Below are 13,049 nucleotides of genomic sequence, written 5' to 3'. Positions count from 1 at the left end.
TACTGTAGCATACAATGTTTTGCAGAATTCACTGATATCAAATCTATCCCCAACGGAGCAAAGACATACACTACGGTAGATAAAGACTCAACAGGCAATGCATGACTCAATGAAAATCGTTCAAAAATAAACGTATGGGAAGCATCCGTATTTATCAATACAAAAGCAGGATAACTACATCAAGAACAGTTACCTGCAACATCATCATCTGGTGCTTCCTGAGCCTGCTCCTCGGTCAAAGCAAATACTCTGGCCTGCTGTCTAGGAGGCTGGCCAACTGTCTGGCTTCCTCCTGGCCTCTGCTGTGACTGAGATGGTGCTGGCTAAAATGAATGAACAGCAGCTGATCGTCTACTCCACTGTGCCGCTGATCCAGATGATTCGGCTCCCTGAGATCTTTGGAAACCCCTCTGTGGACACACTCTGGCAAAATGTCCCTGTTGTTTGCAGAAGTGGTAACTACCAAGTACTCCTTGGCATTGCTCAGTGGATGTCTCCCTCCACAAGTTCCACAGTAAGCCCCGGTATAACTCTGTTTGGAACCACTGGAGCTAGAAGAACTGCCGCCATAATTCTTAAACTGCTTTCCTCTAGCTTTCAGAAAATCTTTCTTTCCACCACTGCTACTGCCACTCTCGAATCGGAGAGGTGGTTGTTGTGGTCTCGATACTGGAGGAACAGATGCAGCTCCTCTATGCCTTATCAGGCCTGCTTCAGTGCCCTTTGCTCTATTCATGGCATCAGCAAAGTTATTCGGTCGCCCTGTGTTCCCCAATGTAAAGATATTGGGATTTAAGCCATTGATGAACTGATCGGCAACGGCTTCGTCATTTCCAGCCATATGTGGAGCAAACTTCAACAAGGTATAGAACTTGGTCACATATTCTTCAATGCTCAGCTGAACCTGTCTCAAATTGACAAACTCCGCCCCCTTGTCTTTCCTGTACGACACTGGGAAAAATCTAAGATAAAACTCAGTTTTAAATACATCCCAAGTAATAGTCGTACCTCGATGCTCCAAGGCCCTCTTTATCGTAATCCACCAGTTCTTCGCAACATCATGCAACTGGTGCCCAATCAATTTAATTCGGCGCTCATCACTGTAGTCCAGTGAATCAAACAGCATCTCAATGTTATCTAACCAACTCTCACACTCAACTGATGTCTCAGTACCCTTTAGAGTCGGTGGTTTGAATGACTGAAACCTTTTCAATAACGTTTCCATCGGAGTTGTTGTCACATCCATTGGAGGATTCGATGTGCTACCCTATTCTGGTATTCTTCGATGAGGCATATCTGATAATCAAATGGATTAGTAACCCAATCCAATAAACCTATTTCACTTCAGTTCCCTCCTCCGATCATCTTACTGCTGATCGAGAATCGGTTCAGATTCGTTCCCAGTAATACATATTACAAAATCAAATCAGATAAGTCAAGTAACATGTATTATATAAAGCAGTAAAGCATGCTAGCAATCACAAGCAAGGAAAGAAAACTCAATCAACCCCGCTCACTAGCTTCTATCTCAGTCTAAAGGATCTAAGGCTCTGATACCACCTATTGTGGGGACCCGAACTTAATTCAATTCTTAATCACTTTCTGGGAATAATTAATCAATTAAAATAAACAGGGTCTAATTTTTTTTTAAAATACGAGAGTACGCAGCATATGAAATAAGTCTTATCCCATTTACAAGATCACTATTCAGATCTAAGTACAAGTCCTGTACAACAATAAATCATAATAACTAATGTTTCTTCACTACCATCAGGTGATATAACAGATATACTCCTAAGTCCGGATCTCCACGCTAACTGTCTTTTCTCATCCATTTCTTGACCCTGATCCAGCCCCACCTGTTGTCATGCACACATACAAAACAAGACAACAGCCGGATAACTCCGGTGAGAAAAAATCCCAGTATAAACAATGTAAACATGAAATTATATAAAAACATATATAAAAGCGTAAATAAGATATCATTAACATGTAGCAACTCAACAGACATGAATGATATAAACACTATAAATCAACATGTCGTATCAGACTCGACTCAACCGACGCGTCGTCTCAGACTCGACTCAATTCTAATCTAGGGATCCCGGTGTCTGAATAATGATAAATATACTGAATCTCAGTCGATAGGAATGAATCAATCCCTAAACGGAATCGATATAATTCATATATCCAGTGTCTGGGCGAATCGGCCGCATAATTGACGAATCAGTCAAAGAATAGGCGAATCAGCCAATAACTAGACGAATCAGCCAGTAACTAGGCGAATCAGCCAATGACTCAATACATACAATGTCTATGAATCAATAGACCACACATATCAATCTCATCAATTACAAATATCAATGCAATAAACTAAAGTATGTGATTTAGGGAGACTCGAGTCAAACCTCACTCGAGTTGTGCAATCACAACTCAACATTAATTTATACCTTTCATTCTGATACTCTGACTCTGTTGAAGTCTCGAACTCAAAGCCTGTCAATACTCAATCTGACAATAACAATATCGAGGGTACGGTATCAATACACCACTCAATCAATACTGGATCTAATCAGAATTGAATCAAATTCTGTTTCAACAACATAACGTCATAATTTCTATATATCCAGCATTATCATATCAGTCAGATATCAATCCCAACACCTCATACTCGATAATACTTCAATCCTGATATCAATTCTCAATCAACTCAACTCTAAAAATCATAACAATTTCATATGGTATCTGTTCCTCAATCCAGTTTCAATTATACGATGTCTAACATGCCAAGAACATCATCTATGAATCATTTCAGATTCTGATAATACCATAATTTCAAAACATATCAAAACGTAGCAAACCTTACGTCCAGTTGTAGTCTACGTCGATAGGAACTCAATACCGAAGTCGGATTCAAAATCAGATAGACGGATTTCTCACAAAAGGCGTAAGGATTTTTCACTCTTTCTCTGAAGCTCTCTATACGATTCTTTCCTTCGTTTTCTTGTTTCTGAAGAATTGCAAGGTATATATATATAAATATATATATATATACACATACATGCAACAAGGAAAATGTCACATCCTTCATGCAACACGTCTCGCGTATATGCGCAACCCTCCTCGGCGCATATGCGCGCCTCATCTCCATGCATATGAGCGAGGTTCTCTGGACTTCACTCGCACAGGCTCGTGCATATGCGCGTACACCCTGCGCGCATATGCGCGATGTTCTCTGCCCATCTCGCGGATATGCGCGCCTACTGGTCGCGCATATGCGCGGGGGCTACTGTTCCTCGCACATTTTTATGCAGTTTTTCGTCTTTTCCGGTCCGATTCTTTCCGTCTATAATCACATCAATTTATCAACAATTCATTCCGGATTATCATAATCAAAATCTCGGGCATTACAAATTTTCTCAACTGAATCCCGAAGAAGAATACACTAATAATTTTGTTCCTCCACGTCATTCCTCATGGTATTAGTCTCGATGATATAACATTTACAGGTACCTTTCTGTATAAATTTTTGTTTTCATCAACTTATATTTCATTTCTCATTGTAATTTTATTATCATATGATATGAGTAATTTAATAAGCTTAACATTAATTTCACTAGGAACATTGGAAAGCAAAACACATCGGTTGATGTGAGATAGTGAATCTTGAGTCTTCTTTCCGCTCCATCAATGAAATACTAATAAAGAAGAGACCGCAAGTCAACTATTTTTATTGAGAAATTTTCATTACAAAGTGTGAAAAAAACTAAGTTAATTATAAAATATTTCTATTTTAATTGATGTTAAATAATTTGAAACATCACTTTATATAAGATTTGATGCTTATTATTATTCCATCACTCTAAATTGATTCAAATATGTGCGAATATATATCCAATCGAAAATATTTTAATGTTTTAATTAATTAAATACAAATAATTTTTAATAGTATATTTAATTTTTGATATGGTTGGAAATATTTTAAATATAATGACCATATAAATTGTGTTCAATAAATTGTTAATAAAATTTTAAAAATATTTAATTTCTTATTTACATCAAATAATCTATTTAAATGATATTTATTTAATTTTCATATTTTTAAATATTTTTCAAAATTTTTAATTTTATATATTTATAATATTTTTTAAAATACCCGTTCCGTGATTGTTCCGCGAAATTTCATTGTAACTGGAACGGTAGCATCCGTTCCGATCTCCGCGACTGCGACAACGAACCATGTTATCGACAGACCAATCCAATAGACACTTGTCTTCATCCCAGTTAGAGCATCCAACAAATTTCGACTCACCATATTTACTTCAAACCTTATGGATCCTATCAACTATTTCATCTCGTAAAGTCTGCATGACATTTTTCATCTTGTGTTGGTCACCAGACAATGACTTATGAGTGGCTTCAAGTAGATTATTCAGAGCTTGCAATTCATTCCTGGGATTACTGTATTCCCTCGCATTGTCTCCATTAAAGTAAATTTGCACCTGCATCCATTCAGAATCTATTGTTAGTTTTTCATATTAGTCTTATCTTATGCAAAGAATGATAGCATTCGGCGATAATCCTAATCTGAAATCCTAATCTTTAAAGATTAGTGTATTAGGATGACGATTAAAACGTGGTGCTTTGACTGCCATATACTTTAAAAGATTTGAATTGGAATAACACAATAGTTAGCCCAAGCTTAAGTAGGTTTTTTCGACCGTTTCGATTCTTCATGCATCAGTGTTGGTCATAACCTAACAAATATGTGAAACGCAAAAGACTAGAGTCTTAGGCGAGAGAATATCTCAAAGTAGTAAGTTTTCCACCATTTGTTACTGTTGCCAATGTAGGGGACATGCACACAATTAACACGCACACAAACAAAAAAGCACTTTAAAATTATTTTTATTTACGAATGTAAATTAATTTTAACTACTTAAAAGTTAAATCAATTTAATTAATGAAAAACAACAGATGAACTATCTAATTTATTGAACTCAAAAATCTTTATGTCAAATCAATATATTAATGAACAATATTTTTATAAGTTCATAATAAAATTTTATTAAAAGAACAATCAAAATAATGAGTAGTCTTTTATAAAAAAAATCTAATTTTTATTGAAAATTTGATCAACATCGCTCCACGTTCTATTGGTTAGGGTATCCCTCCATTGATTAGCATTTGCTCGTTGTTGTTTTTGAGTATCAAATAACCGATCAAAGTTGTTATCTTCATAAACTTTTGCCAATGAAGACAATTGAGTTTTATTATCTGGTTCAATTTGAAATTCATCACATCGACACTTCTTTCGAAGAAAATTGTGTGATCCAACACAAACTAATACAAGTTCTGATTGGGTCGTATATGGAAATGGAGCAGACATCTTGCATATTTTGAACCGTTATGATTTAAATATATCAAATGTCCGCTCAATAACATTCTTCAAAGAAGCATGACAAAGATTGAACAACTCTTAGCATCTTCAGAGTGACGACCTTGACCTGTGAATTCATTAAGATGATAATGTACACCTTGATAAAACATCAGTCAACACATGTGAATCATGAGCAGATCCCTGCACTAATTAACAAGTACAAAGTCTATTTTCTAAATGTAAAATGCAAAACAGATTCAGTTATGCGCAATTTTTTTTAAAAATCGGTCTTATTTGGACTAAGCACTCTCCTAATAATTTTGTTTTAAATTTTATGAATTATTTTCTTTAATATTATAGGATATTACTACCCAATACTACATAGACTTGCTTATCCGTCAAATGAAACGAAAATTCTTAAGCTGAATATTTTTATTTTTTATTCTCTAAATAATAAACTCGCATTAAAACAAACAAAGAGACAATATATAATATGTGGTGAATAAGGACCACCAAACTATTATTGCAATCCTTTTTACACATATATATGAGCTTTCATCGTTTTTTTGAGATGAAAGAATCTTTATGAAATACAATCATCATAATGATTCTAGAAAAAACAGCAATTCATCTCTTTACTCATAAATATTAGCAATATAATAGATAATGATTCAAGAATGACCAATCATACCTTTGAATAGAATAATTTTTTTTGAGATAGAGTGAATAACTGTTAGACATGAATTTTTTTGTGGCGATGTAAATAAAAACCAGCAGACCAGCAACACTCTTTAAGAAAACAGTAGACTAACTAGAGATAAGAAGCTACTGGTTTTGCAAAACCAAAGCAGTAGAAAGGATAGTAAAACAGAACCAGTAGAAGATATTGCCTAACGTGACTACTTTAAATGTTACCGTTAAAGCTCCAAGTACAGTATTAATTGCAGCATTAAATACTATACGGAGTCATTTAATGCACTTTACCAAGTTTAGTATAAAACAGAACTGATTGTGTTATAGCTTTTCTGCAGGAACCATTTTTGGTAATAAAGCTGATTCTATCAGTTATCTGAAGACATCTTCTGATTATGAACATTGAACTCAGTCGCTTATATATAAATGGAACAAATCCTTACACGGACAACATACTACGCATAATATCTTTTCAAGGATCAAAGCTTTTACTCAACAAACAACCTTGAAATTCCTTGATCACTTAGAGTTCAACACAAAGAAAAGTAGCACACGCTTCATAGCAAAATATCTGATCTTTTGAAGATCATCTTGTGCTACTGATTCTTACATTCTTCACAATCTTTTAAAATACATAATTTATCAGAAAGAGATTGTAATCTGAAAAGAGTCTTTTCAGAACTTTGTGTATCACATTATTTGTGAGTCGAGTAACTAAGAGTTTCAGTAGGCTGAGGTGTAAGTCCTTCTGAAGTGGGTGTGTACAAGAGTTGTACTGTAATATCCAAAGTCTTTTAGTTATACCTTCTGGAAACAGAAGATGGGGAGACGTAGAAGATTTCATCTTCGAACTTCCATAAACAACTGCTGCCTACTGTTATTATTGTTTTTCTACTACTTCATCAGATTGTTTCCGCACGTATTATTGTAATCTAGGTGAAGGTATACGCACAAGATAAACTACATCTCTAACAAGATTTTAGTGCCTCATCGAAGGAGAAAGAAAAACGAGTAGAGTTTATTCACCCCCCCCCCTCTAAACTCAACTTCGATCCTCAACAATTGGTATCAGAGAAGGTTATTCTTGTTCGTGAAAATCTATAACAGATGGCACACTTTAGCAAGATCCCTATGTTCTCTAAGGAAGATTTTGATGATTGGAAGATTAGAATGCAATCTCATCTTGCATCACAAGATGATGACATGTGGTATGTCATCACAGATGGTCCATTAAAAATATTAAAGCCTAACACAACTGTTGCTGTTACTGGAGGCAGACCACAGATGGTTGAAAAATCAAGAAATGAATGGACCAGCGAAGATAAGAAGAAGGCCAACCTTGATAATGTTGCAAAGGATATATTATATAAAACTCTCGACAAGAACACTTTTAGCAAGATCAAAATGTGTTCTACTGCAAAAGATATTTGGGAAAAGCTCATCCATATATGTGAAGGAAATGAGCAGACGAAAGCAAACAAACTGTCTGTAGCAATGCAGAAGTTCGAAAATCTAAAAATGAGAGCTGGTGAAACTCTAAATGAGTTCGATGAAAGATTCAGTAACTTGGTAAATGAGCTAACAGCTCTGGGTAAAGAACATAGCAACAGAGAAATAGCTCTCAAGGTGATGAGAGCCTTACCTAGAGAATGGGATGTTAAAACAATGGCTATGAGAGTGTCCAAAGAATTGAACAAGTTGGAACTGCACGACTTGTTTGCAGATCTGAAAGCTTACGAGTTCGAATTAGAAGTAAGAAGTGGAGAAGAGCCTTCAAGTCTACCTACCAAGACTCTTGCTGCTACTGCTACTGCTTTTACTGCTACTGCCACCACCTCCTATACTGCTGCTACAGTTGTACCTCAAGCATTACCTACTATGATCATTGACAGTACATTGGAGAAGACTGCTGAACAAATCAGCAGTGATGCTATGTCCTTATTTGTAAAGAAATTCTCCAGGTTCATGAAGAAGAACCATCGAACTTATCAGGGTCCCAATCGCAACTTCAAGAAAGATTCACCATCTGGTGATATGGGATGCTTTCACTGTGGAAAAATAGGTCACTTCATTGCCGATTGTCCTAAACCAAAGAAGGATGACCGGAAGAGAAAGGATCACAAGAGGAATGACATTCCAGTGACAGTGATGCAGAAGAAGTTAAATGTCTCATGGAAGACACTGATTCAACCTCGACATCTGAAAAGGTATTTGATTTTGATTCTAACGAATTTACACGAACTGATCTGGTTAATGCATTACATGACATGGTAGAAGAGTATTCTAGACTTTCTCAATCATTCAAAGAAGTTAAGATCGAAAATCAGAACTTAAAGGATCAGAACAGTAAGTTAACTTGCTTGCAAGTGGACAGCTGTAATGATTTACAAGTTGAGATGAGTAAATTAAAAACGGAGAATGAAAGAGAAAAAGCAGATTACCAGAAGATGCTTTCTGAAAATCAAAAGTTATCACTACTGGTGAATGCTTGGAACAAGTCTTCTATTTCACTAGAAAAGATGCAAGAGTTACAAAAACAATCTGGAGACAGGAGTGGTCTCGGTTTTTGTAATAATGAAGGCACTTCTGAAACGAATACTAAGCCAAAATTGGATATGTGCAAAGGAAAGTATATTCACTTTGTGAAATCTAGTGTGATACAGAAACCAGAAGTACTGTGGGGACCCGGACGCTAATCATCTTCTTAATCGTCGTTGGGATTTAATTATCAGTTCTGATAAACAGGGTCTAAAAATTTTTCTTTTTAAAATGTAAATGCGGAAGGTAATGGAATCTAAGTAATATACATCTCAGTATATAATACATTTAGGTATAAAGTACAATACTGTATAATCTAAGTCTAAGGTTCAGTTACTAAGTTCAAGTAATAAACCAAATCTACAGTAAGTCCAGAATCACCACGCTAACTCTTCTTCTCTCCTCATCCTCTTGACCCCGATCCAGTCCCATCTGTTGTCATGCACACATACAAAACAAGACAACAGCCGGATAACTCCGGTGAGAATAAATCCCAGTATAAAACATGGTAAACATGCATATACATAAAGTAAATCATGAAATATTCTATCATGAATATAATTCGAATCAATAGATTTCATAATCTAGGAAATTTAATCAAGATAAGCATGCAACTCGAACAGATAAACATGCTACTCAAATCAAATCAAAAAACATGCTATCATAACTGAAAGCAATAGCAATGGGCTCCATAATCTATGAATCCCATTCATCTACGCATGCAGTTCTAATCACATTATGTCATGACTCGACTCCAATGCTGACTCTAGGGATCCCGGTGTGAATAAGACGTCAATGGCTGTCACCTACCCTCCCACTCGGGGTGACTGTACGTCTTATTCCTAGACTTCGGTCTGAGCTGTATCAACGGCTGCAATAGGAGTCAGGGCTGCTCCTAAGCTGAGATACACCGAACATCTAGATATGTGACAATGGCTGTCAACGACTCTCCTATATGAAATGCAATGCATATAAATCTATAAACAGAGCAGTAGCATATCAGCATATAAACAAAGCATATTCATATCAGAATATAACAATAATCTAGTATGTGATTTTCTTGGGAAACTCAAATAGGATCTATTTGAGTTGTGTCTTCCCGAATATCACATGAATTATACCTTTGTCGTCCCGGTCTGACGAAGACGAAGTCTGGTATTCAATTCTGTCCATATCAAATCTGAAATGACAATATCGAATACACTGTGTCAGTGAATAACTCAATACATAATCTGTTCTGATCAATATCTGAACAAGATACAATCTAATTCATGTCATCGACATTACAATACAATCTGAGTAATTACTGAGTCTGATCAATCTCAATCAATACTGAATCTGATCAATATAACTCAACTGATGTTTCGACAGCATAACAATACAATCTGAATAACCCCGTCAATCTGAACATCATAAATATACTACTGGAACTCATAATCTATGTCAATACAATTCATAATCTGAATACTAACACAATTCTGATATAGAATCTCAGTCAGTATCTTTCACAAATCATAACAAATATAGAAACAGTCTGTTCTTTAATCTGACTTCAATTCTACAATGTCTACGGTAGCAGAAACGCCATATCTGATTCATATTCAGTTCTGACAATATCTCAAATTCAAAACATGTCTAAACGTAACAAAACTTACGTCTTTGTGTAGCTCGTAGCTAGAAGAACTCAGAACTGAAGTCGGATTTGAATTCTGATAGACGGATCTTTCACAATCGCAAATCTAAAAGGCGTAAGGATTTTTCTCTCAAAAACGTCGCCCTTTTTCTCAAATTCTGAGACATTTACGTGTCGTGCTTCTATATATATGCTGCATGCAAATCTGGAAACGTGTCTTATTTTTCAAGCAACACGCATGACCGCGGGTGCGGTCTGTGCAGCAGCGCGGGTGCGCTCATGCTTCGGCATGCTTATCATTTTCCTAAAATCTTCGACCGCGGGTGCGGTGTCACTACCGCAGGTGCGGTCCTTCTCGCACCGCGGGTGCGGTCCTGCTTCGCATAAATTTGCCAACTTTCTGTCCATGCACCGCGGGTGCGGTCTTGGTTGTACCGCGGGTGCGGTGTGTCTTCGGCCTCACTTTCAAAAATCCACCATTGCATGACCGCGGGTGCACTCCTGTTCTGGGCGCGGGTGCGGTCTTGCAAACCCTATTTTCTCATGTCTTTTCTTCCCTCATTGCATGTCCTGCGTTTTCATCTCTTCCGAGTCTCACGTTAAAAACGATTAATAATCTTGGTTATCGATTCTGTAATTCTTGGGCCTTACAAGTACCTACTATTTCAGTAGAAAGGAATGTAAATCAGATGAACAAAAGAATGCATTATGGTCTGGGTTATGTTAAGCCTAAGGAAAAAGTTGACCAGAGTTCTAGAATCATGAGAGGATTCAACTCAGGAAGACAACCTCCTATGAAGGTTAAAAATTACCAGTACTACAACTCTAAACCTGTTCAGAAGAGATACAGGCTGGAAAACAGAAACAGAAGGGATGAACAACATTTTAATATGCATACAGTTAGAAGTAACAGACCTTCTGTTGCACACACATCTTTGGATACCCGAAGTACAAGGTCACCAAAAATTGTACAAATGTGGGTCCCCAAAAGACTGATAAGGCTTGGACCCAAATAGATTTGGGTACCAGATACTAAAATTTTTGTTTGCAAGAACAGCAGAAGAAAACAGAAATCAGTAACTCTACATGGTATCTGGACAGTGGATGTTCCAGACACATGACTGGACAGAAAAACCTACTTTCCGAGATAATGAGTTGCACTGGACCAAAGATAACTTTTGGAGACAACTCAAAAGGTAAAACCGTGGGTAAAGGTAAGATTATCCATGGTAACATAACTATTAATGATGTGTTATTAGTTGACAATCTTTGTTACAATCTAATTAGCATTAGTCAACTATGTGATAATGGTTATTCCGTAGCTTTTCAGAAGCACTCATGTGTAGTTAAAGATTCTGCTGAAACTACTGTATTAACTGGAAAGAGAGAATGCAACACTTACAGAGCCTCTTGGAACTCAAATCAAGTCAATACTCCTACATGCTTAGTTGCCTCTCTTAGCAACAAACACTGGCTATGGCATAAGAAATTGAATCATCTGAATTTCAAGTCAATCAATTTTCTCAAAAAGCAGAATATAGTTGATGGATTACCTGACATTAATTTTGTTAAAAATCATGTTTGTTCTGCTTGTCAGCTTGGGAAACATATAAGATCTAGCTTCAAGAACAAAGATAGCAAATCAACTTCAAGATATCTGGAATTACTGCATATGGATCTATTTGGTCCAATCCCTATCATGAGCTTAGGGGGAATGAAATATACTCTTGTTGTTATTGATGATTTTTCTAGATTCACTTGGGTAATATTTCTCGCAGGAAAAGATCAAACCAGTAGCCTCCTGATCAAGCTTCTGAAAAGGATTCAAAATGAAAAATCTACTTCCATCATTAAAATCAGAAGTGATCGCGGTACTGAGTTCACTAACAAATAGCTTGAGTTATATTTGGATGAACAGGAGATTCATCATGAATATTCGGCTGCCAGAACTCCTCAACAAAACGGAGTAGCTGAGAGGAGAAATAGAACTCTAAAAGAAGTAGGTAGAACAATGCTAGCAGATGCAGACATCTCTCAGCGCTTCTGGGCTGAAGCTATTAACACTGCTTGTTACACACAAAACAGACCTATGGTCAACAAAAGGCACAATCAGACCCCTTATGAAATATGGAAAGGGAAAAAGCCTAACGTATCTTATTTTCATGTGTTTGGTTGCAAATGTTTTGTACTAAATAATGGCAAAAATCATTTAACTGCATTTGACTCAAAATCAGATGCTTGACTATTTCTTGGTTACTCTGCTGTAAGCAAAGCCTTTAGAATTTTCAACAATAGAACTCTTAATGTTGAAGAGTCAATTCATGTTGTCTTCGATGAAGACAGCAGTGCTCCTGAAATATCTAACACGTCTGATTTAAGCAACAGGCTAGACAGGATTCACTTGGAACCGGACAGTGAAGATGATGTAGAAGCAAACATCAAAGATCTTCAAAATCCAGAACCAGACATTCCGATAGGGGAACCAGAAGTACAGACATTGGATATACCAATACCAGCAGAAGACACTGAAGAACCTACTACTAGTTCCGTCGAAAACAATCTCAATATATCAAATCAGGAAATATCCTTTTAAATCCTTTTATCTGGAGAAAATCTCATCCTCCATCATTGGTTATTGGTAATCCAGCAGCACTTTTGAGAACCAGAAGGCAAATGATTAATGAATACATGCATGCTGCTTTTATCTCTCAGGATGAACCAAAGAAAATTGAAGAAGCTCTTCTGGATCCTAATTGGATTGAAGCTATGCAAGAAGAACTAAATCAATTCAAACGTAATGAAGTT

The sequence above is a fragment of the Primulina eburnea genome, chromosome 8, assembly GCF_022965805.1.
Source record: "Primulina eburnea isolate SZY01 chromosome 8, ASM2296580v1, whole genome shotgun sequence".
In the NCBI taxonomy this organism is placed as follows: domain Eukaryota; kingdom Viridiplantae; phylum Streptophyta; class Magnoliopsida; order Lamiales; family Gesneriaceae; genus Primulina; species Primulina eburnea.
This window is presented reverse-complemented; position numbering follows the sequence as displayed.